Consider the following 12,494-nt stretch of genomic DNA (forward strand, 5'->3'; position numbering starts at 1 on the left):
CTTTGGTAAGACAGTGATCCTCAAAACAGTGTCCAGATACAACTGGATTATTGTACTTAATACAGAGGTAACAAAAAACCACCAAAACCACACAGACCAAACCCAGTAAGTTTCCCTACAGAGCAATCTTGCTTAGCAGAGTCTTTAGCCCAGCCACATATTCCCAATGGATCACCATTCCCAAATCTCTCCCAAATCTGGAGTGCTCCTTGGCAGCCTCACCTAGAAAGCAAATTCTTTTCTTCTTTAGTTCCGCTTTTCAAATTAGGCTCTTCGAATGCTTTCCTAAAGCTCCTTTCCAAAACAAAGAATATGTGAAGTTCATATCTAAAACCAAGGGACATTTACAGAAATCCACTGGGTACAATTAGGCAAATTAAGACTTAAGCAACTTCTTGTATCCATTGCTATATGTAGTTCTTTGCTTTGGCAGTACGAACCAAACATTGTTAGGTTTAATTACTCAAACCACTACAGAATAATTTAAAAACATGTTGTTGTCTCTTCCACAAGATGGAGTGCAGTGATAATATCTGAGGATTTTCAAATTGAATCAATATATCATGTCTCCCCTATGCTAGAAAAACCCTTTAAAAACTTTATCCAACCACAGCAAGACAAATCAGAAGCCCCTGCAGAGCAGGTTAGTTGTGGCTATTTCAGATGAGAGGAGTTCAGAGTGCATCCCAAAACTTAAAGCCCACAGGTTCCTTTAGGTCTTTTCTTCTGCATTCAAAATAAGCAGCAGAACTTAACAGTGATGAGAACTGAACTCTGATGGGAAACTGCACCGAAAAATAGTGCTCACACCCACTTGTAAAAGAAAATTTAAGAATAAAGAAATAATTTCACACAGTCAAGAATTTTGCAAAGAAGACAGAAAGAACTGCTTTTTCTCTGCCTTGCAGCTCCCAGCCATAGCCTTGTGGGTACAGGGCTGCTGAACTCAATCAAGAGTTGAACTCCTCAAAAATCAAAGCAGTATCAGTGCTTTGATTAGATGTAGCTGCTAGCATTCTGCTGACATCCCATCAGCTCAGCTTAAGAGATCCATTTGGGAGAACGAGAAGCTTCCTTATTCTCTTCTTTAATGGTCTGAGTTCGCTTTGCGCGGTTGCGATCTGATGTAGAGAGAGATGTGTTTGCTGGCAATCAGGTAAATGTACTTTAAATAGGAATAGGGATTGTGAAAGAGTCTTCCTTCAGACACCAGGCTTTGTAAGAAAAGATAGCTTTCGCATCAGTTTGCATCCTTCTGTAGCCATTTAATATGATTATAGTGAGTCTTGGCAGTAATACATACTAATGTATTAAAACAATTACTTAAAACTACATTAGCTACCCTGAGCCATGTAGACTTTACCCTGAAATGATCATCTATGGCCTTGTCCTTCTCAGAATCAGGAGTCACCTTATCCCAGTTTGGAAGAGATATGGCTGCCAATGCCACATACTGTGCAACCTTAGCATTGCAACTACATCCTATTTGGAAGATCCTCCTTACAAAGTTAGCTGTGTGGGCAATGAGGAGACACAACGCTTTGTCTTGGTCCTTAAAACTCAGCTGGAACAAACTCTATGTAGTAAAGACACGCTTAGAAATATATTAATTTTCCCTTTACGTACACCAGGACTGCAGTACCACTACGCGCATACAGTATTTATGTCCCTGCCTAGCAGGAGGCTTGGCGCTCCTCTGCATTTGTTAATCCTGCTCCTCAGCATCTTTTACCTGGATTTTTAAGGAGACGCCTTCAACTTTACAGGAACAGCCTGCTCGGCGCTGGGCGATGAGAAATGACACGGGGGGGCTTGCGGATCTGTGGAGCCCAGCCTGCGCCGCCCGCGGCAGCGGGGCACGGGGGTGGCGCGGCCGCTCCGCCGGGAAGCGCCCACGGCCACCGGGGGCGGTGGGAGCCGCTCGGCCGGAGCGTGCGCGCGCCCCCGGGAGGCGGAGCCGCGGCGCGGGCGGGGCTCGGCGGCTCTGCGGTGGCGGCGGGCGGGACGGGGCGTGCAGCCGGCGGGCGGCAGGGACGGACGGAGGGAAGCGGGGGAGGCGCTGGCTCGCCTGCCTGCTCCTCGGTCCGCCTGTTCCGCGGCGCTGCCCGGGCAGCAGAGCCGCCACCGAAGCAAATGGGGAGGCGGCGCTGAGCGGGCTGCTCTCCGCGGGAGTCGGCAGCCGAGGGCAGCGGCGCGGCGGGCGAGCAATGCCCCTCACTTCTCTGCTTGCGCTGCCCTTCCTCCTTCTCCTCCCGCTCCCGGCTCTGAAGCTTTTGTTTTCCCCGGCCGCTGTGATGGCAGGAAACTTCCCGGAGGGATGGTCTCAGGCCGGGCTTGTTCTGCGCCGGGCTCCGCAGGGCTCCGGCCACACCGCGAGGTGAGGCGAGGCGAGCGGCGGCGTCGTGCCGCGGCCGCGGCAGTTCCGCGGGACCGGCTGCTGCTCTGCCCGGCCGAGGGGCGGCGGGACGGGCGCGGGAGCACGGAGAGAGTTGCGCTGGGGACCGCGGGGAGCACCCACAGCTGTGCCGCTTCCCCCGGCCGCGGTCCCATCACCGGGAAGGCATTTTAGCCCCGGGGATCCGTGCCCGTGGGCCAGGACTGCTCGGGGGTCGGCGCCCCGTGGAGGTTGCGTGGGCACGGGGCGTCTCTTCTCCTGGCGGAGCCGCCGGAGCCGTCGGCGGGCAGCGGGGGCAGGAGCGCTGCCGGAGCCGGGTGGGCGCGCTCGGCCGCGTCCCGGGGCCGTGGTGCCCCCTGTGGGGGGCTTCCTCCTCCTCCGGCGGCGGTGGGGCCGGGCGCGGGGGTGGCGGGCGGGGGCCGCGCTTCCGGCCGGGGTTCCGTCCCGGGAGGTGGCCTGGCTCCCACCGGCTCCCCGGCACCGGCTCTCCGGGACAGTGCTTAGAGGCACGGGGGAGCTGATGGCTTGCTGTCACCTGCTCATCAGGCTGCTGCTCCTGCTCAACTCTTAAGCCTGCCGGTGTCGGTACAGTGTGTGTGCGTGTCGCTCCTCCAAAAAAGAAATAGAAACGCTTCGCTTGGTTTTGATTGTTTTTCGTCTACTTAAAAGAGCATGTAATTTTTGTTTGGTTGTGCCACATGGTGTTCCAAACTTGTTTTGTAAAAGTCAAATCATACAGCACACACATATATATGTGTATATAACAAAGCATACAATAAACTTTTTCTGGTAAATCAACAAGAACGCTTTTCCAAGGAAATAGTTGATTTACAGAAAGATACAAATAACATAGGAATTTTCAAATGTCAGACCTAGGCTTGGCTGGAAAGTTAGATCCGTGTCCAAGAAGATTGTTAAACAAAATTGTTTGTCCTTAATGAAATGGATAATGAATGCTTAAGCAGTGGCAAGTGGGTTTTACATAATGCATTTTCTGTGGGACATATTGCACATTCTAACATTAGAGCAAAGGCGTCAGAGGCATCAGATTATGAAAAGGGCAGTTTTAAATAGACCATTTCAAATTAACTGAAAATGTAAAGAAATGTCAGAGATTTGTTTCAAGATTGGTAACATAGAATACCTGTGTATTGTCAGGTGTCATATGTAGGTTTCTGTTGTTTTTGCACAGTTATGAAAATGTGTTTACCAACGTTGCTGTAACTCCAGCATAACAGTATAGACCCACTAGTAATTACCTTCTTTGTCTACAGAAGCAAATTTGGTAATGAGTAATAATTAGAAGTAGAGTAATTTTTAAATAACTTCCCTTTGAAATACCTACTGGCAAATGATCTGCACTCTAAAGTACATTCTCTTAGCTATTCTACCTTACTCCTTTATTAGAGAGTAGCCCTACTGTAAGAATGTATTCTAAATGTATAAAACTTTTTTTTTTTAAGTGAGAAAATAAATGAGCCTCTGGAAATTACTAGTTCACATGCAATGTCTGCCTACGCAGAGGAAACAGGAAGAAGGCAAGATGAACACTCCAAGTTTCTAATTTTCTCCTTGTGCGCTACAATGCGTAGGTGACTTCTGTCAGGTGCTGCTGATCAGGCATTGCTTGTGTGCTTCATCTTTGCATCTGCCACTTTTAAAATATTCCTCTAGGAATAGTAGCAGATAAAGCTTGGAGAGGCTGTGATTGCTTCTCTGCAGTTAATGAAATGCACCCGAGACCATTTTCTGGTTCTGAAGCTAAGTGCTGTGGGTTAGCCCTTGTCAGTGCTGTTTAACTCTCTTGCCTTCCAGAACAGGAAATTTGCATGAGATACCTGTAGCTACCCTGTGTTAGAAGGATGCTGTGCTGGTGTGTGGCAGTTCAGCAGTCTGTGAGACAGTGAATTCCATTTCTAGGGAGTGATTCCTGGTATTGCTTGGTATACTGGTGTGGCCATAGTCTATCTGTAATGTTGTCTATCTGCAGGTAGCCTCCCTTAACTGTACTCAATGGTAATGATTTAATTGCCCTGCATTGAGGATCTCTGGCACTATAAAATGCTGCTTTTCATAGTCAGCTGCTTAGAAGTGCCAGGACTGTTTTCTTCCTTTTTTCTCTGCTTGTGCACGTGGTTGAAGAGGGAGTAGGTGAAGGCTTGGTGGTTTTCCCACTTGTCCATAAGGAGAGGTGAAGAGAATCAGGAAGAGCCTTACTTGTTCTGGTTGTCTGGGAATGTACTGCTAGGGCAGTGCATGTCCATAAGCAGTCCTGATGGCTAGATGTGGAGGTCCTTGGCCTGCAGTCACATGAAACTTCCATAATTATTTTGCTACAAGTAGCAAGTTGGGCACAGCAAGTTTGCTCTGTTGTTTTTTGTTTTGTTTTTTAATGCTTCAAAGGATGTCCAACTTAGTTGTTAAAAATGAGGTGAGGCAAGAGGAAGTGTATCTGTCATCTAAGAAATCCCACTGATAGTATCCAGAATTAGAGCTTCAGGTCAAAAATTGTCAGATCATGCTGCCTCTCATACACATATAAAATACTTTAATAGAGTGGTGTACTTTTTATTTCTGTAATTTGTTGTCAATCTTTATTTTGCTAACAGTAGCACAGTTTGAACTTGAATAGTGAAATTGTTTAACCGTCTCACTTCCAGCTGAGGGTAATACTTAGATACTTATGTAAGCCTGAAGTATGTCATGGGACAGGATTAATGCTCTAAAGTACTTTCCCAAACAGGCAGCTTGGCACCATGAAATTGCTGTTGATTTCATTAGAATGAAACCTCATGAAATACCATTCTTAATATTTAGCTATTTCTGTGTGTAGTTTAGGAGAAGGTGAGCTTTATTTTTTTTTTCCTCCTTGCCTGTGTAAAAGCGCTGGTTCAGTAAGGTGTATTACACTTAAACATGTATTGGAGGTATTTGAGGAGTCCCACTGGTTTAAATGGCAATTTGAGAAATCACTTGCATAACTGTAACCTAATTTACCTCAATCTAGATGTTTATTATACACAAGCTGTGTTTAAAAGAATATTATCAAGACCACATAAGCACAGAAGAGTTCGGAAATTTAAAGCTTTGAAGTAGTGATGATGTGGCCTATGGGAACTGTGCCTTATACTATCTAGGACCCAGTTTTTTTCACAATGCTTTGCATCTCAAATAAGGCAACCAAAATTAGTGACTGGTTATGACTTTGGCATGTCTCCTGGATTTTCTCCTCTTTATAGTTACTAAAGCAAGGCTTGAATTGCATTGATTAAAGGTAACATAGTGACATACAGTAATTGTGAAGAAAGCAAGGTTTTGAACTCTTCTTCGTCTTGGTGACCTTCTGAAAGTAGATGGATTCTGTGTGGATAAGTAGAATTTAGTCATGTAGTTAAAACCTATGTCACATGGTTTAATTGAAGTCACAGGGTTTAACTGCTACGTCTCAAGTCCTCAGAGCTTGACTTTTGAAGACTATGTTATTTTTTAACATAGTTTTTGGGTGTAATTTTCTTAGTGCCCTTTTTTTTTTTTAACCCCTAAAAGAAATAGAAGCAAAAGATGTATTTTTTTTCTGGGGTATCTTTGATCATTTCTGATATCATTAGCAAAGTGAGAGCCTCTAAATGCCAGTTCAGGCTGTAACTGTCCAAAATGTAGTGGTAGGTTGTTGTTACTATAGTGTAAAGGTTCTATTGTCATTATATTGCAAAGGTTCCATATTGCTAGAGTTTTGTAGCTTCTTGATGTTTCTCACAGGCAGCTCCTCTAAGCACTGACTCTTCCTTCTTCTCACAGTAGCCAACTGACTGCAGTTCCCCCTCAACCAACCAATTGCTCTTTTATAACACTCTTCTTCTTATTGGCCACAGCTGCAGCCTGTTAAAAAGTCAGGCCTGTTCCTAATCTCTAATAATTGGCTCAGCTTCAACTCTTTAGGGGTAAGATTACTTTCTATACTACCTGTAATTTCTTATATTGTATCCCCCTACAGTAGGTCATGATCCATAGGTGGATTGACAATTAAGAGAGATAGCAGCCTTTATACATTTGTGATGAAATAATGCTCCTACTTTTTATGTAATATAACTGACTTGAAGCTTTGATGCCCAGTTCCAATTCTGTTGGCCACCCATTCTGTGGGCCATTCTGTCTGATGACTTTACTGTTGTTTTCCCTGCAATATTCTACTTACCTGTTTCTTCCTGTATGGGAATTACCAATATTGCGAACGGGACGTGCCTTGGGTTGTCTGGACCAAATAGTGGCAACTGTGGTGTTTCACCCCAGAGACATTTTGGCTAGCTGTGTGTTGCAGCTGGGCATCTGGAGACAAGTCCAGGCATGCAGGAGCTCTGGTGGTGGTGGGATGGAACGGCCCCTCCATGGAGGGGCCGCTCCTCAGGTTTCCCTCTGATGGAGAAGCTTTAAGGCGATGGTGAAGGAAAGGAGTCGGTTCTGATGGAGGGTTTTGATCCAGAGCTTTATTCTGGCCCACAGGCCTCTGAATCCAGCAGCTGCTCCAACAGAACTCTTGGAACGCGTGATTGCCCACCCTTTTACCTGGGGGAGATGGGCAGGGTAGGGATAGGGAGCCCACCAACCAGGTACAGGAGAGGAAGTCTCAAGGGACAAAAGACAACTGGATGGCCCAATGCCTCCCCCCGTCCCCGGGGGCAGAGGGCATCCTTTGAATCTGCCAATCACTTGATGCCCTTCTGGAATTCCAGGATTGACAGACAGTGCTCGGCAGGGGTCAGGGTGGGGAAAGGATAGGTGACTGACACACCTAGGAGGGAATCTTCAGGGGAGGGACACGGGGTTCTGAGGTAAACCCTGAAATCACACCGCAACATTCCTGAGCTATCTTATTGCCCTGCTGCTTTCTACATTTTTCTGGCACATCCTTTTCTTTGTTGGTTTGATAAATTGTAGTTGGTAGTCACTTCATTTGCCCAGTGTGACTTTTTTGTCCTTAACTAGCGTGCAGCCCTGTAGTTGCATGGGTCAGGTCAGCTGGCCAAGCAGATCAGGTCTAGAAAGCAAAGAGGAAACTGGCTTTCAGATCCAGTGCTTGGCTTTTGCAGGCTGTAGTGAGGAAATAATCACTGTCATAACCTAGGTGAACTGAGGCTGGGGCACAGAACTACAGAATAATTGAGATTGGAATAGACCTCTGGAGGTCATGTAGGCTGCCTCTCTGCTCAGAGATGAGTCTGGTTGCAAGCTGGATGAGGTTGCTCAGGGTCATGTCCACTTGAGTGTTGAAAATCACAAAGGATGGAAATTGTGCAGCTTGTGTGAATAACCTGTTCCAGTGTTTGACCACTGTCACTGTGAAGTTTTTTCCCTAAGGCCTAATTGAAGTTACCATACTGTAGCTTGTGTCAATTGTCCTGGTCCTTTGCTATGAACCTCCAAGAAGAATGAGGTTCTTGTGCTCTCAAAAGCAGCAGATATTTTTCTAATGCTTAATAGCTCACTTTCTGTTTGGAATATAGATAACTTTTGCCAAGTACATAAAAAACAATTCTGTTCCAGTCATGGCTGCACACCTTATTCAATAACAGGCTGATCAAATCTGTTGGGTTACTTTTTTGTTTATGGGGGCAAAATAAAAGTCTTGCCAGCCTTGCTTTTTGAATCAGATGAGATGTTTGGAATTTCTCCTTTCTCACACATGGCCGTGCATTGTATTTTCCATCAGGTGACTACCTCATTGTTTGTAGTGAATAGATGCTGGTGGTTTAGGAGGTAAATTTAAGTCTTCAGGCTGGGCTTCTGAAAGACAGCTTTGTCATCCTGTGATTTTTTTTTTTCCCCACCTTATTAGGTATATGGACCCCCTGCATAGCAAATTTATACCCACTGACTACTTTTGAGATGTCTGTTAGAAATGATCTATAGAATATGGTATTAACACTGAAGTAGTCTCAACCAGCCTTTCAGGCACAATCAGTGGAAAGAAAATAAGCCTGCTCAGAAGGTAGTTTATTCTACCTATGGCTGTATTATTTGCTCAGTGTCTCTCTGCTTTGTATCCTTAAAGTTTCAATGGCTCTTAGCCTTTCTATCCAGCTACATTAAGGCAAGATTAATCCTTAGTGAGCACCTTTCCAGTCCCTTATTTTCTTGTCATTGCTCAATATATGATCATATGTCTTACTTGCAGCCTATTCTGAATGCTTAATAATTAACTTCAATGTGTATTTCTTTTGTGGTGATGTTCATCTCTGTATGTCAGTTCTTCAGGAAAAGTTAAATTTATCTTGATTACCCTACTGTCTTGTGCAAGTTATCCTGCCTTTTAAAAAGGCAAAAAGTGATGGGATGAGGGCAGAAAATTTCACAAACAAGAGGTTTTGATTGCTTTGAGCACAAGGGGAAAACCATGCAACAAAGCAGAAGAAAAAACATGTATTTTTAATGCAAATTGTGACATAATAATCCTATCTTTCTAAAGCTCTCTTAGAAGTTCAAAACCTGGTACTACTTAGGAGCGGTTATTGCTACTAGTTTTCCACATCAATCAGTAGTGTACTTCATACAATTATCCTTTTCAAAGGATTGTACAAGGTTCATTTTGTATAATGATAGAAAGAGACTGATACCTTGCGAAAAATAGAGATGACTTTCTTTTTGTCAAAGACTTGAAATGTAATTTGAAAATACATTATATATCTTGATCAAGTTCTTATTTTCAGTAGATGTTCCAACAAGCCTTTTATTACTTGATCATTTTGATATTGACTCTTTTGGCAGTTGTCACTTCTGAATTTTCTCTAGACTGTTTTCTTGAGTCTTGTGTGAGACTTGTGGATGTGTTTAAAAGCGGTGTACATCATATACGCATGATATTTTGATATTACTAACTATATGTGCATATGCTTCTGCATATATAAACTTCAAATAATGATTTAAAATTCATACCCAGATTTCCTGTGCTTCATCCTATTACCAAAATGACTTTGAGAACCAAAGTAAGTCTCTGGACAAAAATCCAAACTTCCCACGTCTAGCCAAAGACATGTTATGAAACATAGAAGAAATGAGTGTGCTGTATTTGTGCTTCCATTCTCTCATCAGTGCACACATGCCCACTAGTACCCCAGACCTTCATATGCTTGAGTACTCTGGGAAAATCATGTGGCCTGGAAAGGAACTATCTCTTTATTTTTGAAGCAAAATAAACTGAATTGCAGTAGGGCCTCCCACCACATGCCTTATTTCGGGTTTGAAGGTTTTGTGAGTTGGTAGAGCTGAGAAAAGCTAATTCTATCCTTTACACAACTGAATTCATTCAGCATGTCTGCTCAAGCTCCAAGTGTGTCACTTACGATAAGGAGGTGACATTTAAAAGAAATTTGGCCATATTTAATAATGACTCATAGGGCATGTTGAGAGTATTTATAACAGGGAGAAGTTGCACTATGCATTACTGATATTGGGACATCTGCATCTGCTGTCAGAAATTTCCATTGCATTTATTATGGCAATAGGGATGAGGTTGAGTGCATTTGCTGGCTGAAGTTAGGAGTGTTTTCCCTCTCCATTCCATTCATTTTGATAAGAAGGCAATTTCCGACTGCATTCATCTTTTCTGGAGATATCAAATCAAAGCATGAAATCTCAGGTAATAGCACTTATGCTGTTAAACTGTTAGATCCAAATGAACTGGATTAAATGTGTTTTCAAGGCTGCCACAAATGATAGACTTGAAAAAGCATCTTCATGGTACACTGCCAATATGGTGATATACTTCAAGCTATTTTCAGCAAGGCTGAAAATAAAATAGCCCTGGAATATTCTCCCTGGGTTTTTTTGCACTGTTTGCAGAGTCTGTTCTTGGATATGTAGCTATTTGAATAAACAATCAGATTCTGTGTTTCTTGATGCCAGTATAAATGAGTGTGAATTAGGCATTGGTTCAGAGACTCACCTGTCGCTTTGGTGGTCTTCCAAGACTTCACACTTCTGAAATGATGGGAAAGATGGGTTATCTTAAGTCATTTACAGTGTTCATGGGATCCTGGCAAGCTTCAGAGCACACTGAGTATCCCAGCATATTAAGTCCAGGAATGGGGGCCCTTGTGAATCACTCCTTGGGGAGGCTGGTATCAACTGTTGACAGGGCAATTTCTGTAGTTTGCTGAAAGTAGAGAATTGCAGAAAGTACCTATTAAGCATTATGTTACTCTTATATAGAATGAGTCAAATTTTCAGGCTGAGGTGTGCAGACCATTATAGGTACCCTGAGGTGTTTATATACAGTACTGTTACAAACCAAGAGAAATAAAATAGGTACATGAAATTATTTAAGTGAATTCACTTTCCAGAAGTGCAGTTCTGTCTGACTGCTGAGTAAGCTTATGTGGTTACCTCAAAGCTGTGTTGAATTAGGTGAGATCAATCTCAGCCCTAGTAGGAAGGAGGAGGGGGATGGAGTCTGTAAAACCAGATGCTGGTAAGGAAATGGAATTCCCTACGGTCTGAGGTTGGGGTTTCATATTGATAAGCACTTACCAATTTTGTTAAACATTGCCAAAAGGGCTACCCAGTTCAATGCTCAGCCTGCTCAAATCTCTCTTCATGGCTGTCAGCAGGTCAGGCAGTGAGGACTTGTGTGCTACCACTGTACAGCTGAGTTACACAAAGTTATGCAGAACTGAAATGGTTCACTGCATGCCAGAGGTATTCTGTGGATTAAAGACTGGCTTGCTGTTGATGAGTCTTTGAGATACAGGCAGTGGTGGTTTTATTCTACATAACTTTGCAAGGTTGAAGTTGCCAAATTCATGCAAAACGGTGTATGTTTAAAATGCATTCTGTGATTTTAAGTTGTATCCATTCATCCTGTGACAGAAGGTCTGATGTTATCCAGTTTCATTGGGAAATTGCTAGTTACCATTCATTTCTTACCTGGATATCCTGAATATTTTGACCCTGTTCTTTATACACTCTCACTGTTTAAAGTTACTGTTGTGGACTGGATTTTTGGTTTAGTTTCTATAGATGATGTTTATAGTTTTAGATGCAAAAAGTTGAAGAGTGAGTACCTCTAAGACAAGTGGCTCTACTATGTAATGTGATCAGCTTTCATCAGGGGTTTTTTGGCTGTCATTAATGGCATTGCATTCTGGGTCTTGCAAATAACTTCTCTTTGAAAAGTCTTAACAAAGATGAAATATTTTCATTTCTGAAACCCTTGGTGGAAGATATTCTCAGTATGGGAGCCAGCTTTTCAAACTAGAGCAGTGAGAATTTGCGTATGTGTTTTAAGGACATTATTGCCGTTTCAGATTCATTTATATGCTCAGTAATCACGATGACTGTTTAAAATATAAATGGTTTTGAGCCTATTTCCGGTGTACGGGAGGATATGGTTTGAGAATTTAGCTTTCTGCAGCCAGATGGATTATAGTGTTGCTAAGGAAACAGACTATAAATGAAGTGGCAACTGGGTGTCCCTAGAATATCAGACTGCTTGAAGCTGGTATTTTAAAGTCATTTAGGTGGGTAGCTAGATGATTTGATGAGAAGTTAATTTCCTGTGTTTTATGGTTCGTTAATTTTCATTGCTTCATTAGTATTTACAAAAGGTACCTTCCCACTCACACTACCTGCATGTGGGTCACTGAACAAAAAATTGCTATGGGAATTAGAAAATGGACAGAAGCTGTACAGAGGCACAGTTTCTAAAATAACCATTCAAACTACTGACTAGTGGATAGGTAACAGTGTATAAAGACCTGGCAGCAGTATGGTCTGACTGAAAACCTGATATAAGGAAGTGAGCTGAGTTGCTTCAGAGTACTTGGGAAAGAGCAGATCTTCTAGAAACCTGGTGAAATTACAGGTTTTGAACTTCATGTATAAACATATATATTATAGCTATTTGATACACATGCATGAAGTTGCTTAGAGCAAGGGAATTGAGTTGTGGTTTTGATACTTGCTCTGCCCAAGAAGATACCTGGCTCTTTTTTTCCTAGTGCTTTTGCTGAAAATGTATCAGATTTCCAGTCCAGGGGTAATGACTGTTACAGCAGAGGTGGTGGTTTGGGGTTTTCTTTCCTTACCAGTGAAACGGGCAAGCATA

The 12,494-nt window shown here is 43.2% G+C and overlaps 1 protein-coding gene across 1 annotated transcript in view; it reads left to right on the forward strand.

Moving 5' to 3' along the window:
* Positions 1-2,069: 2,069 nt before the first annotated feature.
* The window catches only part of GPR63 (G protein-coupled receptor 63), a 29,753-nt gene continuing 19,328 nt past the window's right edge, over positions 2,070-12,494 (forward strand). The window contains exon 1 of the mRNA XM_050972968.1: positions 2,070-2,377. The gene's annotated coding sequence lies outside the window, so the exon portion shown is untranslated. The remainder of the gene's footprint in view (positions 2,378-12,494) is intronic.

This window comes from Serinus canaria, chromosome 3, assembly GCF_022539315.1.
Source record: "Serinus canaria isolate serCan28SL12 chromosome 3, serCan2020, whole genome shotgun sequence".
Lineage (NCBI taxonomy): Eukaryota > Metazoa > Chordata > Aves > Passeriformes > Fringillidae > Serinus > Serinus canaria.